Source organism: Pelophylax lessonae (assembly GCF_965119305.1).
Source record: "Pelophylax lessonae genome assembly, chromosome: 6".
NCBI classification, from domain to species: Eukaryota; Metazoa; Chordata; class Amphibia; order Anura; family Ranidae; genus Pelophylax; species Pelophylax lessonae.
In genome coordinates this window covers 239,625,123-239,641,453 of record NC_138773.1, presented here as the reverse complement: position 1 = coordinate 239,641,453, position 16,331 = coordinate 239,625,123, and the positions used below count along the sequence as shown (strand labels likewise).

Genomic DNA, 16,331 nt, shown 5'->3' with positions numbered 1-16,331 from the left:
GAAATGTCCCTTTGTGGTCCCTAAGCGATTTCCAGTGAGGTAACCCTTTGAGGAATTCCTCCTTAAAAAGTGGACTATTCCACTGGTGGAGGATCCCCCAGTTTCCTGGTTAAATAGGGCAACCATGATCCCGGTTGAAGAATCGCCGGTCTTTAAGGATCTGGCTTACAGAAAAGCAGAGGCTGTGGCCCACAATATGTTCACTGTTGCGGGTTTGGCACTTAGGCTGGTCTTCATCATTGCCCTGGCGTCGCAAACTTGGATCGAGTGGGGCTAAACTTTTACGCCGTGACCTGGAGGGTGAGCAACTCCAACCTGCCTTTGCTGAACTGGGGGAGCAGTTGGCCCAGAGGCTGCAGTTGATCTGTGATGCTTCTTTGGATGCGGCTCCCCTGGTTGCTAAACTGTTTCGGCAGTGGTCCTTAGGTGTGTTTTATGGCTCAAGTGTTGGGTCTGCGGACCAGACCTCTTAAAAAAGCCTTAACTGACCATCCTTTTCAGGGAGATTGCCTGTTTGGAGTAACCCTGGATGACATCATTGGGAGGCTCATGGTGGTGGCATCCCTGCATCAGGGGATTTCCTTTCCTCCATCGATATTAAGGATGCTTACTTACACATTCCAATATGTGTCCATCACTAGCGCTTCCTCCACTTTGCTGTGGGAGAGAAGCATTAGTTTGTGGAATTACCCTTCTATCTCACCTCCGCTCCTTGGGTCTTCCCAAAAGTGTTGGCTCCGGTGCTGGCATTGTTACGTCAATGGGGGATCGCATAGCTGGGCAACCTGGACAACCTTCTCCTGCGAGTCCCCTACTGCTCTGGTGGACGCGAGAATCACTATACGGACACTGAGGGAGTTCAGCTGGCTTCTGAATTATCAGAAGTCTGCTCTGGTTCCTTCCACAAAGTTGGACTATCTGGGTCTGACTTTGAACACAGCTCTCTAGCCAGAGTGTTACTTCTCCTGGACGAACTCCAGAAATTGCATGCTGTGATTCATTTCCTGCTGTCCAGCAGGTGGTCATCTCTCCGAACTTGCATATGGGTGCTGGGCCTGATGGTTTCTACCTTCGAGACGGTCCCGTTTGCACAATTCCATACGAGGTCCCTACAAAAGGGAGATCTTGGCCAAATGGGACAAGTGTCCGAAGTCTCTGGACAATCAGATCTGGCTGAGCCAAGAAACAAAGGGTCTCTGGTCTGGTGGCTTCGCTCTTCGTCAGGGAAAATCCTTTCTCCCCTTGTACTAGACAGTGGTCACCACAGATGCCAGTCTGTCCGGCTGGGGAGGTGTCCTGGGTCCCTTCATCCGGATGCGTTTTATCAGTTATATCTCCGTTGGAGCACCAGGAGGTGGATCTGTTGGCATTCCGGCTCAACAGTAAAGTTCCAGAGGTTTGTGGCACGTCACAGGATCCTCTGGCGGACATGCACAGACGCGCTGTTGGCCCCATGGGGCCAGTATTGTCTGATTTACGTCTTCCCTCCTCTCAAGCTTCTGCAAAGACTCTTGCGCAGGATCAAGGTAGAAGGGATTCCGGTCATTCTAGTGGCTCCAGGCTGGCCTTGGTACGCTGACCTGGTGCGGCTGCTCGCCGATGTCCCTTGGAGACCGCCTCTCAGGGAGAATCTGTTGTTCCAAAAGCCGATCTTACATTCTGCTTTACAGTCCCTGGCTTTGATGGCTTGGCTGTTGAAAGCCAGGTGCTGAAGGATAGAGGTTTGCCTGGGTCGCGGATTCCAACACTGTTGAAAGATAGGAAGTCTACCTCGAGGAAGATCTACCATCGTATGTGAAAAGCGTACATTTGATGGTGTGAGTCACTTGGTGTTCACCCTTGCTCTCTTGTTGGCTCGGGTCTTGACCTTCCTTCAAAAACGGGGGGTGAGCAGAAATTGGCTTTGAGTACCATCAAGGACCAGGTTTTGGCCTTGGGGGGTCTTCTATTAACGACTCTTGGCCACGCACTCCCTGGTACGTACCTTTATTCAGGGGGTCAACATTTGACTGCACCAGTGTGGTCTCCACTACCACCTTGGGATCTCAACTTGGTGCTTTCAGTCCTCCAGAAGCCTCCCTTTTGAAGATATTCAGGAGAATCCCCTGCTTACACTGTCCCAGAAGGTGGCCTTTTTCGTAGAAATCACCTCTGCGCACAGGGTGTCAGAATTGGCAGTGTTATCTTGTCGCACCCCTTACATGGTAATCCACAAAGATATGGTGGTCCTTCGCCCCTGTCCGTCGCTCCTTCCAAAAGTTGTCTCTGATTTAATGAGGACATTGTGTTGCCTTCCCTATGTCCCAGGCCAAAACATCCTAAGGCAATTGCGTTGCATGCCCTGGATGTGGTTCAGCAATTCGGATGTACCTGGCAGCTACAGAGTCCTTTAGGAAGTCAGACTCACTATTTGTGCTCACGGATGGACCTCGAAAAGGACTGTCCACTTCTTCTGCCACCATTTCAAGACCGATCAGACAGACGGTGATTTAGGCCTATTCGATCAAGGGTCTAGGTTCCTCCTTTCCCTGTGAAGGAGCACTCTACTCGGGGGCTCACTGCTTCTTAGGCCTTCCGTCATCAGGCGTCTGTGACCCAGGTGTGCAAGGCAGCCACCTGGTCGTTGGTGCACACTTTCACAAAATTCTATGAAGTTGATGTGATGGCATCTGCCGATGCCTTTTTTGGCCGCAAGGTTTTGCAGGCTGGAGGTATTCATGGTTCCCTCAATGAACTGTAGCCCCATAGTGCCGGCAACACTCATGCAGCCCCAGAACATGATAATTCCACCATCATGCTTGACTGTAGGCAAGACACACGTGTCTTTGTATTCCTCACCTGGTTGCCGCCACACATGCTTGACACCATCTGAACCAAATAAATTTAAATTTGATCTCTTCAGACCACAGGACAAAGTTCCAGTAATCCATGTCCTTAATAATGCTTGCCTTCAGCAAACTTGTGCATCATCTTTAGAAGAGGATTCCTTCTGGGACAACAGCCATGCAGACCAATTTGATGCAGTGTGCAGCGTATGGTCTGAGGGAGCACTGACAGGATTACCCCCACACCCCTTCAACCTCTACAGCAATGCTGGAAGCAGTCATATGTCTATTTCCTCTGGATATGTTGCTGAGCACTCGCAATCAACTTCTTTGGTTGACCATGGTGATGCTTGTTCTGAGTGGAACTGGTCCTGTTAATCCACTGTATGGTATTGGCAACCGTACTGCAGCTCAGTTTCAGGGTCTTGGCAATCCTCCAAAAGCCTAGGCCATCTTTATGTAGAGCAACAATTCTTTTTTTTTTTCAGATCCTCAGAGAGTTCTTTGACATGAGGTGTCATGTTGAACTTCCAGTGACCAGTATGAAAGCGATAACACCAAATTCAATACACCTGCTCCCCAGTCACACCTGAAATCTTGTAACACTAACAAGTCACATGACAGCGGGGAGGAAAAATGGCTAATAGGGTCCAATTTGGACATTTGGACTTAGGGGTGTACTCACTTTTGTTGCCAGTGGTTTAGAAATTAATGGCTGTGTGTTGAGTTATTTTGAGAGGACAGCAAATTTACACTGTACACTCACTACTTTACATTGTAGCAAAGTGTCATTTGTCCCATGAAAAGATATAATAAAATATTTACAGGGATGTGAGGGGTGTACTCACTTTTGTGGGATACTAGATAGAGCGCTTTATATATATATATATATATATATATATATATATACACACACACACACATATACACACACACACACATACACACACATACATACATACATACATATACACGTGTGCAGGGCTTTTTTTCAGTGGGAACCCAGGGGAACACAGTTCCTGGTGCATTCATGCTGGGGCAAGGGGTAGTGGGGTGTACTGAAGGGTCCAATGATGCCAGCTGTTGGAGGGATGTATTGTTGCTGGAGGGGGGGGTCTTATGTTGTTTGTGGGTGAATCTTTGCTGGGAGGGATCTACTGTTGCTAGCTTCTAGAGGGTCTATTAACATTGGCTAACTGTGGGGGATCGATTGTTGAGGGAGGGGGTCTGTAGTTGCGGGGCGGTGTTTTGTTGCAAGCAGTCCATTGTTGCTGGCTGGATCTGGTATGGGGGGGGGGGGTGTATTATTGCAGGGGGGATCGATTTGTGCTTTTGAGGGGCTATTATTACTGGCTGCATTGAATCCATTTTACTGCTTTTCATATTACAATTACCAAATTCCATACAGATTACTTTGCACCACAAAATGATACTTGCTTCTGTTTTCTCTAACATAGGTGGTACTGAGAGGTGGGTAGGGTGCGGAGAACAGGGGTGACTAGGGAGAGGGGGGAGAGTTCCTGCACCCATTCTCTAAGAAAAAAAAGCTGTGTGTACATATTTGTTTTTGCATTGTGTTTATTACACTTTAATCATTTATAACTGTATGCACTTTAAGATTTAACATAAATAGGGGGATCATGATGGTAAAATATATGCTGATTTCGTTGCTACCGAGTTACTTTATGACCTGTAGCAACTGTTTTTATTTCATAATAAAGAAGAGCAGGGTGCTTCATATATTGTATTTTAACTATGGTCTTTAACCAAGGACAGCTTTTAAGCAGATTGGAATGATCAAATTTCAGTTTGCTGAATGTTTTGGCTCAATATGTAGAAAGGACAGTGGAAAAAAAAAAATAAAAATACGATTCAGAGAGCCAACAAAGACTGCCGATTGTAAAGCCAGGGTAGAAATACAGAATATATTATTTCTGTTCCTCTACAAGGCGTACAGAACTCCTTCAGCAGATGCCGAGAGATCACTTATACTGAGAGAGGATCGGAAAACAGTGCCTGCACTCCATTAAAGGTTTGTGCCATCAACCATCTCTGTGGGGGTGATAGAATACAAATGTGCAGCGAGAAGTGAAGTGCACCAACCAGTCATGTGCAAACTGAGCTCATTTCCTTCTAAGTTGCTAAATAGTGTGCAAAGCTAAAATGTCCTAAAAGTTTAGAGGAAAATAAAGAATTGTAAAAGCAATGGCAGTGACCACAGACATCTATAGGAGAGCTGTGTCTGTTCAATATAACCTACATAATATGTTTCGTTTAAAAAAAAAAAACCTTTATTCTAGTGTACATACAAAAAAATTTGCATTCGTTTTAAACGAAGGTCAAAAGGCCGACTCTGGGGATAGCAATGCATCAAAATTGGCAGAGCCATGCAGAAAAGCCTTCTACTTACCTCTGTGGAAACGCAAGCTCCCTCGCTGGTCTCAAACGCTGATGAATCTCGATTGCTAGTGACAGAGTAGCAAAATAGTGACATCTCATTGGCCTCAATAGAGAAGGAGTGATTTTTATAGACTGGCAAGAGGTCTTTCAGTGGCCCCAACACTGGCAATTGTCACAAGCAACAAGATCACCTATATGCCCTTACAATGAGCAAAGGATTATGATCCTTTATGGATCAAAGATTCTACAGGACACACTAGTCTACTAAGATTTTCAACACTAATTCAATCACTCTCAAATGTACGATGGGCCATACATGGTTGGAGGACTTTTCTCAGCAGGTACAACAGAATTAAAGGAGTTGTAAAGTCAGGAAGGTTTTCTATCTTAATGCATTCTATTTTACCCTGCTGTGTAGCAGCCCCCCCCCCCCCCCCCAGCACCCCCAATACTTACCTGTGTCCCCTCTCTGTCCAGCGATGTCAATGAGTTCCTCGGCCGTCCTGTGACTCTCCCTCCTGAGTAGCGGAGATACAGCCACGGCGCCATTGGCCCCTGCGGCTGTCAATCAAAGTGAGTGAGCCAAATTAGGAGCAAGAAGGGGCAGGGCCAAACAACAGCTCCGTGTCTGAATGGACATACGGAGCTGCAGCTCAGCTCGGGTGCCCCTACAGAAAGATGTTTGCTGTGGGGGCACTCGATAGGAGGGAGGGGGCTAAGAACAGGAACGAGAAACCAGAGAAGAGGAGGATCCGGGCTGCCCTGAGCAAAACCACTGCACAGAGGAGGTAAGTATAATATGTTTGTTATTTTTTTTTTTTTTTTTTTTTATACGAGACTTTAGGCTCCGTTCACATCTAGGCGTTTTTGGTGAGTTTTTCTGCTCTAGGATCAGCTCTCAAAACGCCCAACAAGACAATTCCTATTCATTTCAATGGCCCCTGTTCACATCTGAGCGTTTTGACGCTGTTTACAAAATGCCCAACGCTCAAAAAAGTACATGAGCTTCTTTTTGGGCAGATTACAGGCGTTTTCCATTGGTATCTATTCAATCAAAAAACGCCTGCACAAAAAACGCCTGTAAATCGCGGTAAAATCACGGTAAAAAACGCGCGCTCAGGTGTGAATGTAGCCTTACAATTACTTTAACATGTTATTGTATGGTAATTGCAATCATTCAAAATATATATACACACACACACACACACACACACACACACACACACAAGGATCATTGTAATACCTACTCTATTTCAGAGGAAAGTGTAATTCCACTTTTCTTGGGGAGAGAAAAAAAAAATCACCTCAATGCTCTACAGAAGGTCAAATGCGAGGATTTTAACAAACTTTGTTGCAAATTCCTACCTTTTCCTGCTCTGAAGAAAGGTTTTATTTCATCATGTCCTTTGCAGACTGATGGGAGGGTCTGTTTAATTATAATCATCCAGGAAAAGTAGAAAGCAGTGTCTGCGTCCCTTTAGAAGTATTTAAAGCAGAATTAAACCCAAAAACAAAATGGTAATATATTGCAGCATACCAGCCATTAGATGTGGTGGCTGAATTTGTTTTCTTTTGTCTTTTTTCCCCTCTGTTTTCAGCTGCTGATCTAGCCATTACCACACCTCCTGTATTAGAGAGTCCCCATTCTGGATGAAAGAGCACAGGGGGAACATCAAACAGCAGCATTGTCAGTCTGGTGGGAGGGGAGTGTTAAATGTACTTACAGATTAAAATACACTAACAAAAAGAAAGCCAAACTCCAGCTCACACTTCATAATTAATAAAAAAAAAATGTTCTTTTGAGATAAAGGTTTTACATTATTAAATAAAAGCTGATCATTTTAGGCAACCCTGCTAGTATTACATGGTTTGTCTCATCAATGTTAACTGATACTGCTGGACCGCTTGTGCTTTTGAAAAACAAAGGACCTGCACAGGCTGGATTACTAGATAGAAATAGAAGAAAGCAAGCCGAAAAAAGAAAAGAATGCAGCCATCGAATCGCAGTTTGCAATCGATGTCTTTCATTTGCACGATATCTCAATAGTTAAGTGAAGATTCTTAACTCAGCAACAGAGGCAGTGCTGTCAATGCAGAAAAAGTGGGCAGGGCTAGGTGTGGCCAGCTGTGATAATGCTGATAGCCACACCCCCTACAACATCTCATCTCACTCTAGTGAAGTGGTCGTGAGATGCGACCCTTTGCTTGCTTTTACCTGGCCCTTGGGGCAATATTACATCCACTAATACCAATGGGGCACAATTCCCCCCACTGACACCGATGAAGGAGGCACATTTCCTCCCAATGACGCCGACGATCGGGCAAAATTCCTCCCACTTACACCAACAATGGGAAAAAATTCCTCCCACTTACAACAACAATGGGGCAAAATCACTCCCAATGACACCAACAATGGGGCCCAATGACATCAACAATGGGGCAAAATCCCTCCCACTGACACCAGTGACGGGGCAAAATTCCTCTCACTGACACCAGTGACGGGGCAAAATTCCTCCAACTTACATCAATAATGGTGCGTGATTATTCTAACTGAAACAAACAATGGGCATTTTTTTTACCCACTTTTGTCGAGACCTTTTCTTCTTCCACTGGCCACAGTTCAACCTTCCTAAAGTCTAAAGGACAGTAAACTGGTACTTTGTTTAGAAAGTTTGGAGACCCCTGCTCTAGTGCAAGCAGGGACAACCTACATGAGAGCAGCCACTCTGCTCAGAATTCACAAGTAGAGCAGCATCATTGCCACACAATTACAGAAAGGACTACACTGACTGGATCAACAGGTACTTGTGGGGCATGGAAGGGGGACTAAGAGAATGTTTAGTGCAGATGCACTTATAATAAAGTTAAGGCACATTTTTTTTTTTTTAAATAGAAGGATTAGTTCTACTTTAAGTGCCCCTGACAAAGTCATAGGGAATGGGAAACATATTCCAGCCTGATACAGACCCAACCCCGATCATCTTCTTGGAGTAATCTGCCTAATTCTTGGAATGGAGTGTGTGTTCAGGGGTCCAGACATTGTGAACTCTGTGCTCACACTATTCATGCCAGGCAACTGGAAGAATGATATACGCTATGCAAAATTACCCATTTCTATTAATAGTTTGGCAGCTTCCTGAAGCTGGTCATAGATGGATAGTCAAGGTAGATAGAGAAATGCTCCCTGCTGACACATTGTATTCTGAGAATACATTGATCAATGACTACAGCCGATGAAGTAAAATTTTCCAACAAGCCCGTCTTAACCTTTTCACCACTGAGCTATAGTCAAATGATGTCATACATTGCCGGGAGAGCGTCATACGATGTCCTCCCTTGATCGCGCTTCCTACACACCTCCTGTTGCGTGCATTAGCAGCAATCACAGATCAGGGTAAAGAGCCAATCACAGCGGCCCTTTACCATGTGACCAGCTGTGTCAAATTACAGCTGATCACAGCGTAACCTGGATTTGCCTGGTATTGGTAAACCCTTTCCTCATGCTGACAGCAGGCGAGGAGAGAGCCAATAAGCAGAAAACCACACAGGAGACATTTACACTGATAATCAGGGCACTGTTTATCAGTGCAGCCCCAACAGTGCCCATCAGTGCTGCCAATCAGTGCCTACCAGTGATGCCTATCTGTGCAGTCTCATTAGCACACATCAGTGAAGGATAAAAATTACTTAAACATTTTTATAACAGAAGCTAAGAAAGACTTTTAAACTTTTTCTTAAAAATGTTCGGTCTTTTTTCGTTTGTTTATCAAAAAATAAAAAACCCAGCGCCGACTAAATACCACCAAAAGAAAGTGGTCTAAAAAAAAAAAAAAAACCAACTATAAAAATTTTGTTTGGGCGCAGTGTTGTATGGCCATGCAAGTGTCATTCTAAGTGTAACAGCGCTGAAAACTGAAAATTGGCCTGGGCAGAATGACGTGAAAGTGCCCAGTAGGCAAGTGGTTAACGCTCACGTGCATTTTGGGTAGGCGAATGAACATATCCTTTATGCAACTAGTAAAAACTCTGTTAACGGAGACGGAAGATAACCAAGTCTGCAAGTTATCCTTGTCCTGCTGTTAAATCATCAAGCAATGATCAGTAGATCTGCAGTTGGACTGCAGCTTCAGAACGATAGAATATGTTTTACAGACACTCTCTGCTGCTTAGCATCTTTAACTTAAAGCCATGCGATAATGAAATACTGGCTCAGAAGCTAATCTCCATCTCTGACTGCCTACACTAATGCTGTGGTGCTGCCAATGAGCGTCATTTACGCTCTGTAAACAACCACTAATATTTCTTATCTTGTTTTGTCTGCCAGGCCAATGCTTACAGAAAAGACTTTCAGAAAGCTTTTAAACATGTGTGCTGGTCAAGAATAATGGTAAGGGTGGACGACTGAATGTATAACTCAGACTGTAGTACCATCCAAGAGCCATCTGGTGGGTTTAGGAAGCCAAGAAACGTTTGTTATGAGAAACAATAGAAAAGGCTTTGAAAATTTAGGAACCAGTTTTGATTTTATGAAAAGAAAAAAAAAAAAAAAAGTCCCTGTGCTACGGTACAAACAAATGTAATTGATAGCCGCCAGCACCCCATATCTCAAGTGATATAACCAGATAAAGGTATATAAATATGGGTGCAGCGCTACAAACCCCCTTTCCCCTGATAAACTGAGACTAGTGCTGTGTTATCCAATAACTATATGCAAAATTAACAAAAAAACAATGAAAAAAAAAAAAAAGTGCAAATGCCGCAATGTGCAGAAATATATGCTATGAAATACTACTATAATACACCTTCTTTCTACTGCAAGTGCTCCAATACCTTTGTAAAAGTATCAATATATTACAACCAGATGTCGTTATTTTAATCAATACAAAAAAATAAAACACAAACTGGAAGTGACAAACAGGAGGGCCGCTCCTGATGACATCATTGAGGACAAAACACGTTTGGTGGAGCCTTCTTGCGTCGCCTACGTCACTTCCAGCTTGCTTGCTTCTGGTTTGTGTCCCAGGCAAATTATGCGCTTCTAGCTTGTATCAACAAGCATCCTTTGATGTAAGTATTTAAAGATTTTATCTAAATAAAATAAAAGGCAATAGTACACTTTTTGGAGTATCCCTTTGGTTTGTCCCATGCACCCAACCAACGGTCTGGTGGAGGAAGAGTGACATCCATAAGAGACCCAGTTGAAAGATCCTTGAGCAATATTAAACCTGCTCATCTAATGAGGGGGTCATGGTGAGTATGATGGTCAGAAGGGAGCACGGAAACACGGACACTGGTTTGATTACTGCACTTTACTGCATTAGAAGCACCTTATTTTAGAAAGGCTCTTCAATCACTGAAGACATCACTTTTGTTAACACTAAGAAACCGTTATTGGACTTTATGTATGTTTATTATGCATTAAATAGGGGAGGTGTATTATAGTGCTCCACATACAATTTGTGTTTTGTTTTTATATTTGATTAAAATAATGGCATCTGGTTGCAATAGCACTATATTGATACGTTTACAAAGGTACTGGAGCACCTGCAGTAGGAGGAAGGTGTTTTCTAGTACTATTTTCTTGCACATATATTTGCACATTGGGGCATTTGCACATACTTATTGCATAACACAGCACTGGTCAAATTTTATCAGGGGGAGCTGTTTTGTAGCACCGCACCCATATTTTTACAAAACTGTTTTAATTTTAGTTTTAGGCACCTTGAGCATGCTAGCTCTTGGATAACCGTGAGATTCCAACTACAAATCCACAAAGGTCAATTAATTCCACTATAAAATAAACACCAGAACAGATTGCAAAGACATGGCTTAATAATGATATATTTATAAGGTTAAGATCTATGACTATAAGGAACCATTTACACCAGTGCACTGCAATAACTGCAGTGCAGTTTATTTTTAATGGCACCCTGCTGCACCTTCCCAGTGCACTGTGACACACTGTAACCCACTACCATGCAATACGCTTTTGAAAATGCTGCAGGCGTGATTTTCAATCTGTTGTGATTACCTAGGCAGCCCATTCAAATGAATGAGATGCCCTAGGGCAGTGATGGCGAACCTTGCCACCCCAGATGTTTTCGAACGACATTTCCCAAGATGCTCAGCTACACTGCAGAGTGCATGAGCATCATGGGAAATGTAGTTCCAAAACATCTGGGGTGCCAAGGTTTACCATCGCTGCACTAGCGTAATTCACAATAAGTACGCTGCAATGGACCAGACTGGTGTTGAAGTATCTATAGCAACAACAAAACTTTATTTTGTAAAGTATCAAATATTGTAGCTGCTGACTTTTAAAATAAGAACTCATAGCTGTCCAGAGAGACCGCAATGTCAGCACCCAAAGGCTGACCTGTCCATCGGCACTTGGTGCAAGCCTGGCACCCTTCCTAATAGAAACAGGAAGTGAAGCCTTACAGCTTCACAGCCTGTTTCCTACTGCGCATGCGCAGTCGCTTTCTGAATGGTCCCGCTGTCTTCTGGGACCTGTAAATTTCTCCCAGAAGGCAGTGGGGGGGGGGGGGGGAGGAGGGGCCGGAAATTACGTAGGTCGCCGCGGCGCCCTTACACAAAGTGGGAACAGGTACCTGTTTTTGACAGGCATCCCCCCCCCACCCCAAAAAGTGACAAAATGTGGCACCGGAGGGGGGAGAGGAAGAAGTAAAGCGGAGTTTCCACTTTGGGGTGGAACTCCGCTTTATTGCTAAAGGTTCTACAAGATCTAGTTTAGATCTATTTTAAATAGCCACCTTAATAACATAAAAAAGAAAAAACAAAGTGATTGGATCAAAGTGAACAGAGACCCCTGTTACTTCAACAACATGATCTTATCTGTTACATTTATGGTCTGTATACATAATAAACCAAATACTACAGATAAGCAAACTAACAGGGATTGTAAAATGTCATTAGGGTGTCTTTCTTCTACTAAACCATTACAAGCAATTGCAAATAAGAAAAGAAATCTCTCAGGTTACCTTTGCACCAATGGTTTTGTCAGTATGCAAGCGGTTTCTTCTAAGGACTTCTGAACTTGGCCCCATCACATGAATGTTGTGTTATATCAAGTGGTGTCATCCTAAACTGAATTAACTCTTCATCATTCTATAATTGCTGCTAGATTCCTCCTCCTCAGTGTCCACCCCCTAGCGGCCCCGGCATTTGGCCAAAAATGAGGACGATTTTTTTTTTTTTTTTTTTTTTAATGGAGGCCAGCTGCCCAAAACTAACTAAAATCTGAGCCATTCAGGTTCACAGTATATATTATTTCAGGTCCCTAGCAGGAAAAAGGAATATGACAATCTTATTTCAGGTTTTCATTTGTTTCTCATCTTTGGTATGTCATCTCTAAAGAAAGAATTTGGCACCTGTGAACAGCAGCAGGCAACAGAAGAAAACATTCAGTCTCTGGCTGTCTGGGAGCTGTCAGGGTTTTGCAGGTTCTCCCTGCTGAACTATTTGTTGCTTACTTATCTGTGCCTAAAACTATAATCTCAGCAAGAGCTGCCAATCAAAGCGAGTAAGTTTACAGATGCACAATACAGATATGGGTTCAGAAGATCCAGACACCTTCATTTTTTACATTATTCCAAAGAAGAAGAAAAAAGTGAACGCAGCTATATTTGTAGGTTTGTTTCTGCTTTTGCCTGCTTCAAGGGACAGCCAAAAAAAGGAAGTTCCAGAGACAAGGCTAAAAATACAAGCCAAGCCTAATTTAACAACACAGCAACCACACATTATATCCCACAGAGACCACAAAGAATGACATCATAATACACAATCCAAAAAGAAAAGACACCTAACAGTACACAAATATATACAGAAACATTTTAACAAGAAATTAAAGTAGAACTTTAGCTAAAACTTTTTTTTTGTTTTTTTGTTTTGATAGAGTGAAGAGGTATTAGTGCCGGGTCACACTTGTGCGATGCGGGAAGGCTGCAAATTCGCAGCCTGTTCCCGCATCGCAAACGCACATCTGGCAGTTCACACTGCCATATGCGAAACGCAGGGGGTGTCAATTAAATGTTTTGGGGAGTTTTTCTGCTCTAGGATCAGCTCTCAAAACGCCCAACAAGACAAATCCTATTCATTTCAATGGCCCCTGTTCACATCTGAGCGTTTTGACGCTGTAAGCAAAACGCCCAACGCTCAAAAAAGTACATGAGCTTCTTTTTGGGCAGATTACAGGCGTTTTCCATTGGTTTCTATTCAATCTAAAAACGCCTGCACAAAAATCGCGGTAAAAATCACGGTAAAAAACGCGCGAAAACGCTACGCTCAGGTGTGAATGTAGCCTAAGAGCCGGTTCACACTGAGGCGACACGACTTCGGGGGACGACCTGTGAAGTCATAATGGAAGTCTATGCAAGTCGCTCCGAGGTCGCCCCAAAGTAGTACAGGGCCCTTTTTCTAAGTCGGAGCGACTTGTGTCGCTCCTATTAGAACGGGTCCTGTACTACTCAATGGACCGCGACTTGTCAGGCTGACAAGTCGCCTGACAAGTCGCGGCAGTGTGAATGGGCTCTAAAAGAGGACCAGGTCCTCTAAACAGCAGCCATCAAAACCTTGTGGCCAAAGGAAGCATCCACAGATGCCAGCACATTCACTTTATAGAACTTTGTGAAAGTGTGCACCGACTACCAGGTGGCCGCCTTGCAAACCTGCGTCACTGGCGCCTGATGACAGAAGGCCCAGCAGGCACTGAGCGCCCGAGTAGAATGCGTCTTACCAGGGAAAGGAGGAACCTGACCTTTGATGGAATGGGCCCAAACCATCGTCTGTCTGATCCATTTGAAAATGGCCGCAGAGGAAGAGGCCCATTCGTGAGCACAAATAGTGAGTCTGATTTCCTAAAAGACTCCGTAGCTGCCAGGTACACCCTAAACGCCCGGACCACATCCAAGGCATGCAGTCTTCATTCAAATGAGGAAGGAACAAAGGACAGGGGCGAAGAACCACCTTATCACTGTGAACAACCAAGTAAGGTGAATGACAGCGTAACACTGCCAATTCAGACACCCTGCGCGCAGAGGTAAAAAACCCCAAAAAGGCCACATTCGGGGACAGCGTAAGCAGGGGAATCTCCCGAAGATTCTCAAAAGGAGGCTTCTGGAAGACAAGAGCACCAAATTGAAGTCCCAAGGCAGCAACAGAGACTGCCCTGGAGGAACCAAATGTCGGACACCCTAAAAAAGGGAGCGAGTGGCCAAAGGCCGTTGAAAGAAGACCGCCAAGGCCGACACCTGACCCTTGATATTACTCAAGGCCAGTTTCTGCTCAACTCCCTGTTAAAGGAAGGTCAAGATCCAAGCCACTGAAAAAAGAGCAAGGATGAACCCAAAGAGACTCACACCACGCAATGTACGTCTTCCACGTACGATAGTAGATCCTCCTAGAAGTAGATTTCTTAGCTTTTAACAGTGAAGGAATCACTGACTCAGACAAACCTCTATCCATCAGCACCTGGGGTTCAACAGCCAAGCTGTCAAAGCCAGCGACTGTAAAGCAGGATGGAAGAATGATCCTTGGGACAGCAGATCCTTCCTGAGAGAAAGCTTCCAAGGAACGTCAGCGACCAGCCGCACCAGATCGGCGAACCAAGCCTCGCGAGGTCAGGGCGGGGCCACTAAGATGACCGGAATCCCTTCTGCATCGATCCTTTGTAGAAGTCTAGGCAGAAGCTCGAGAGGATGAAAAGTGTAGTAAATCAGATATTGACCCCACAAGGCCACAAGCGCAAACGTGGCATCCGCCTGAGAATCCCGAGACCGAGCCACAAACCTCTGCATCTTTCTGTTGAGTCGTTCATGCACTACTTAGGCTCGACTTTCATACAACTTGAGGGCCCTAGACTTCATTGTTAACCCGCAAAAGTCCTAGCTGAATGTTTTACATGCAACAGTGGGTCCAACTTTGAAGTGGGACAACAATTGACATCCAAGTTGTACTCCAAAGTTGCACAACTTTGGAGTTGTACAAGTGTGAATGGAACCTAAAACAGTGCCACGATTAGACACAAACAAGCTATAGCAGGAGTAAAGCTGGCCATAGGCGAGTAGAATTTAAATTCAGAATTCTTCGGAAAAGAATATTCTAAAAGAAAGTTTATTCATTTTTTTAATAATTAGTGGGTCAAATCTATGTTCGTTTTTAACTGCAGTGATGAGAAAATTCAAAAGGATGGAGAAATTTTCTCAAACAAATTTCTAACAGTGTATATGGTTTTAGTTCAGTAAAGTTCATTTATTCCAAAATCAAATGTTAAAAGCAAACAAAATATTTTGAATTACATTCAAATGTTCTGAGAATTTTCATACAAATATTCCTAAGTCTTTTCATTCAAAATTCTATCCATCTATGGGCAGCTTTAGGCCCACTTTACACTGACATGCCGACATCTGATCTGCTATCCCCATTTCCAATCCGTCCCGCGTATTGGATCGGATGACAGGAGGTCCGTTTCCATCAGACAGCCCATAGAGGACTCTGATGATGCAGAGTAGACAGGGACCAGTCATCCCTCTGCTCAGCGGGGATCAGCGGAGAGATGCCCTGCCGAGTGGCCAGGTCTGCTGGTGGATCTCCGCCAATGTGAAAAGGGCCATAGTCCTAATGCTTCCAAAATACAGAACCCTTCCCCCTTTTACTGGTGCAACAGATAAAATCAGAGAATACACCAATGCACAAAGACTTCATACTGAACAGAATTTTGCAGGCAATAAAATAATATAAAGACTGTTATTCCCATTCTGAACATTTTTCTTTATATTATGAAATGTTGCATACGTTGTATAATTCTTTTAAGTCAGTTACTGGAGTGTTATCCTTTTTTGTACGTTTTCCAGGGACCCCATTGCCGCTCCTTTGTAAAAAGCCAGTTTACATAACTTGATGGCTCAAACTGTAATTTACACACAAGTGAATGAATCAGAGCAGCAATTTCATCCCCCTCACTTACCCATTAGGCTCCATTCACACCTGAGCTTATCATTTTCAGGCATTTTTTTGGGCGGTTTCAGGCGTTTTTGGGCATTTTTCAGGTGTTTTTTCAGTCTTTTTTCAGGCATTGACATCTAACAA

General features: G+C 44.0%; 1 protein-coding gene across 2 annotated transcripts in view; it reads right to left on the bottom strand.

The window, feature by feature from the left end:
* Positions 1-16,331, bottom strand: part of SESTD1 (SEC14 and spectrin domain containing 1) — a 252,822-nt gene that overhangs the window by 193,477 nt on the left and 43,014 nt on the right. Inside the window, exon 1 of one of the 2 annotated variants that reach the window (XM_082261219.1) lies at positions 12,227-12,245. The exons of the other annotated variant lie outside the window; for it this stretch is intronic. The gene's annotated coding sequence lies outside the window, so the exon portion shown is untranslated. Of the gene's footprint in view, positions 1-12,226; positions 12,246-16,331 lie in introns of those variants that run through there. 2 annotated transcript variants of the gene reach the window in all.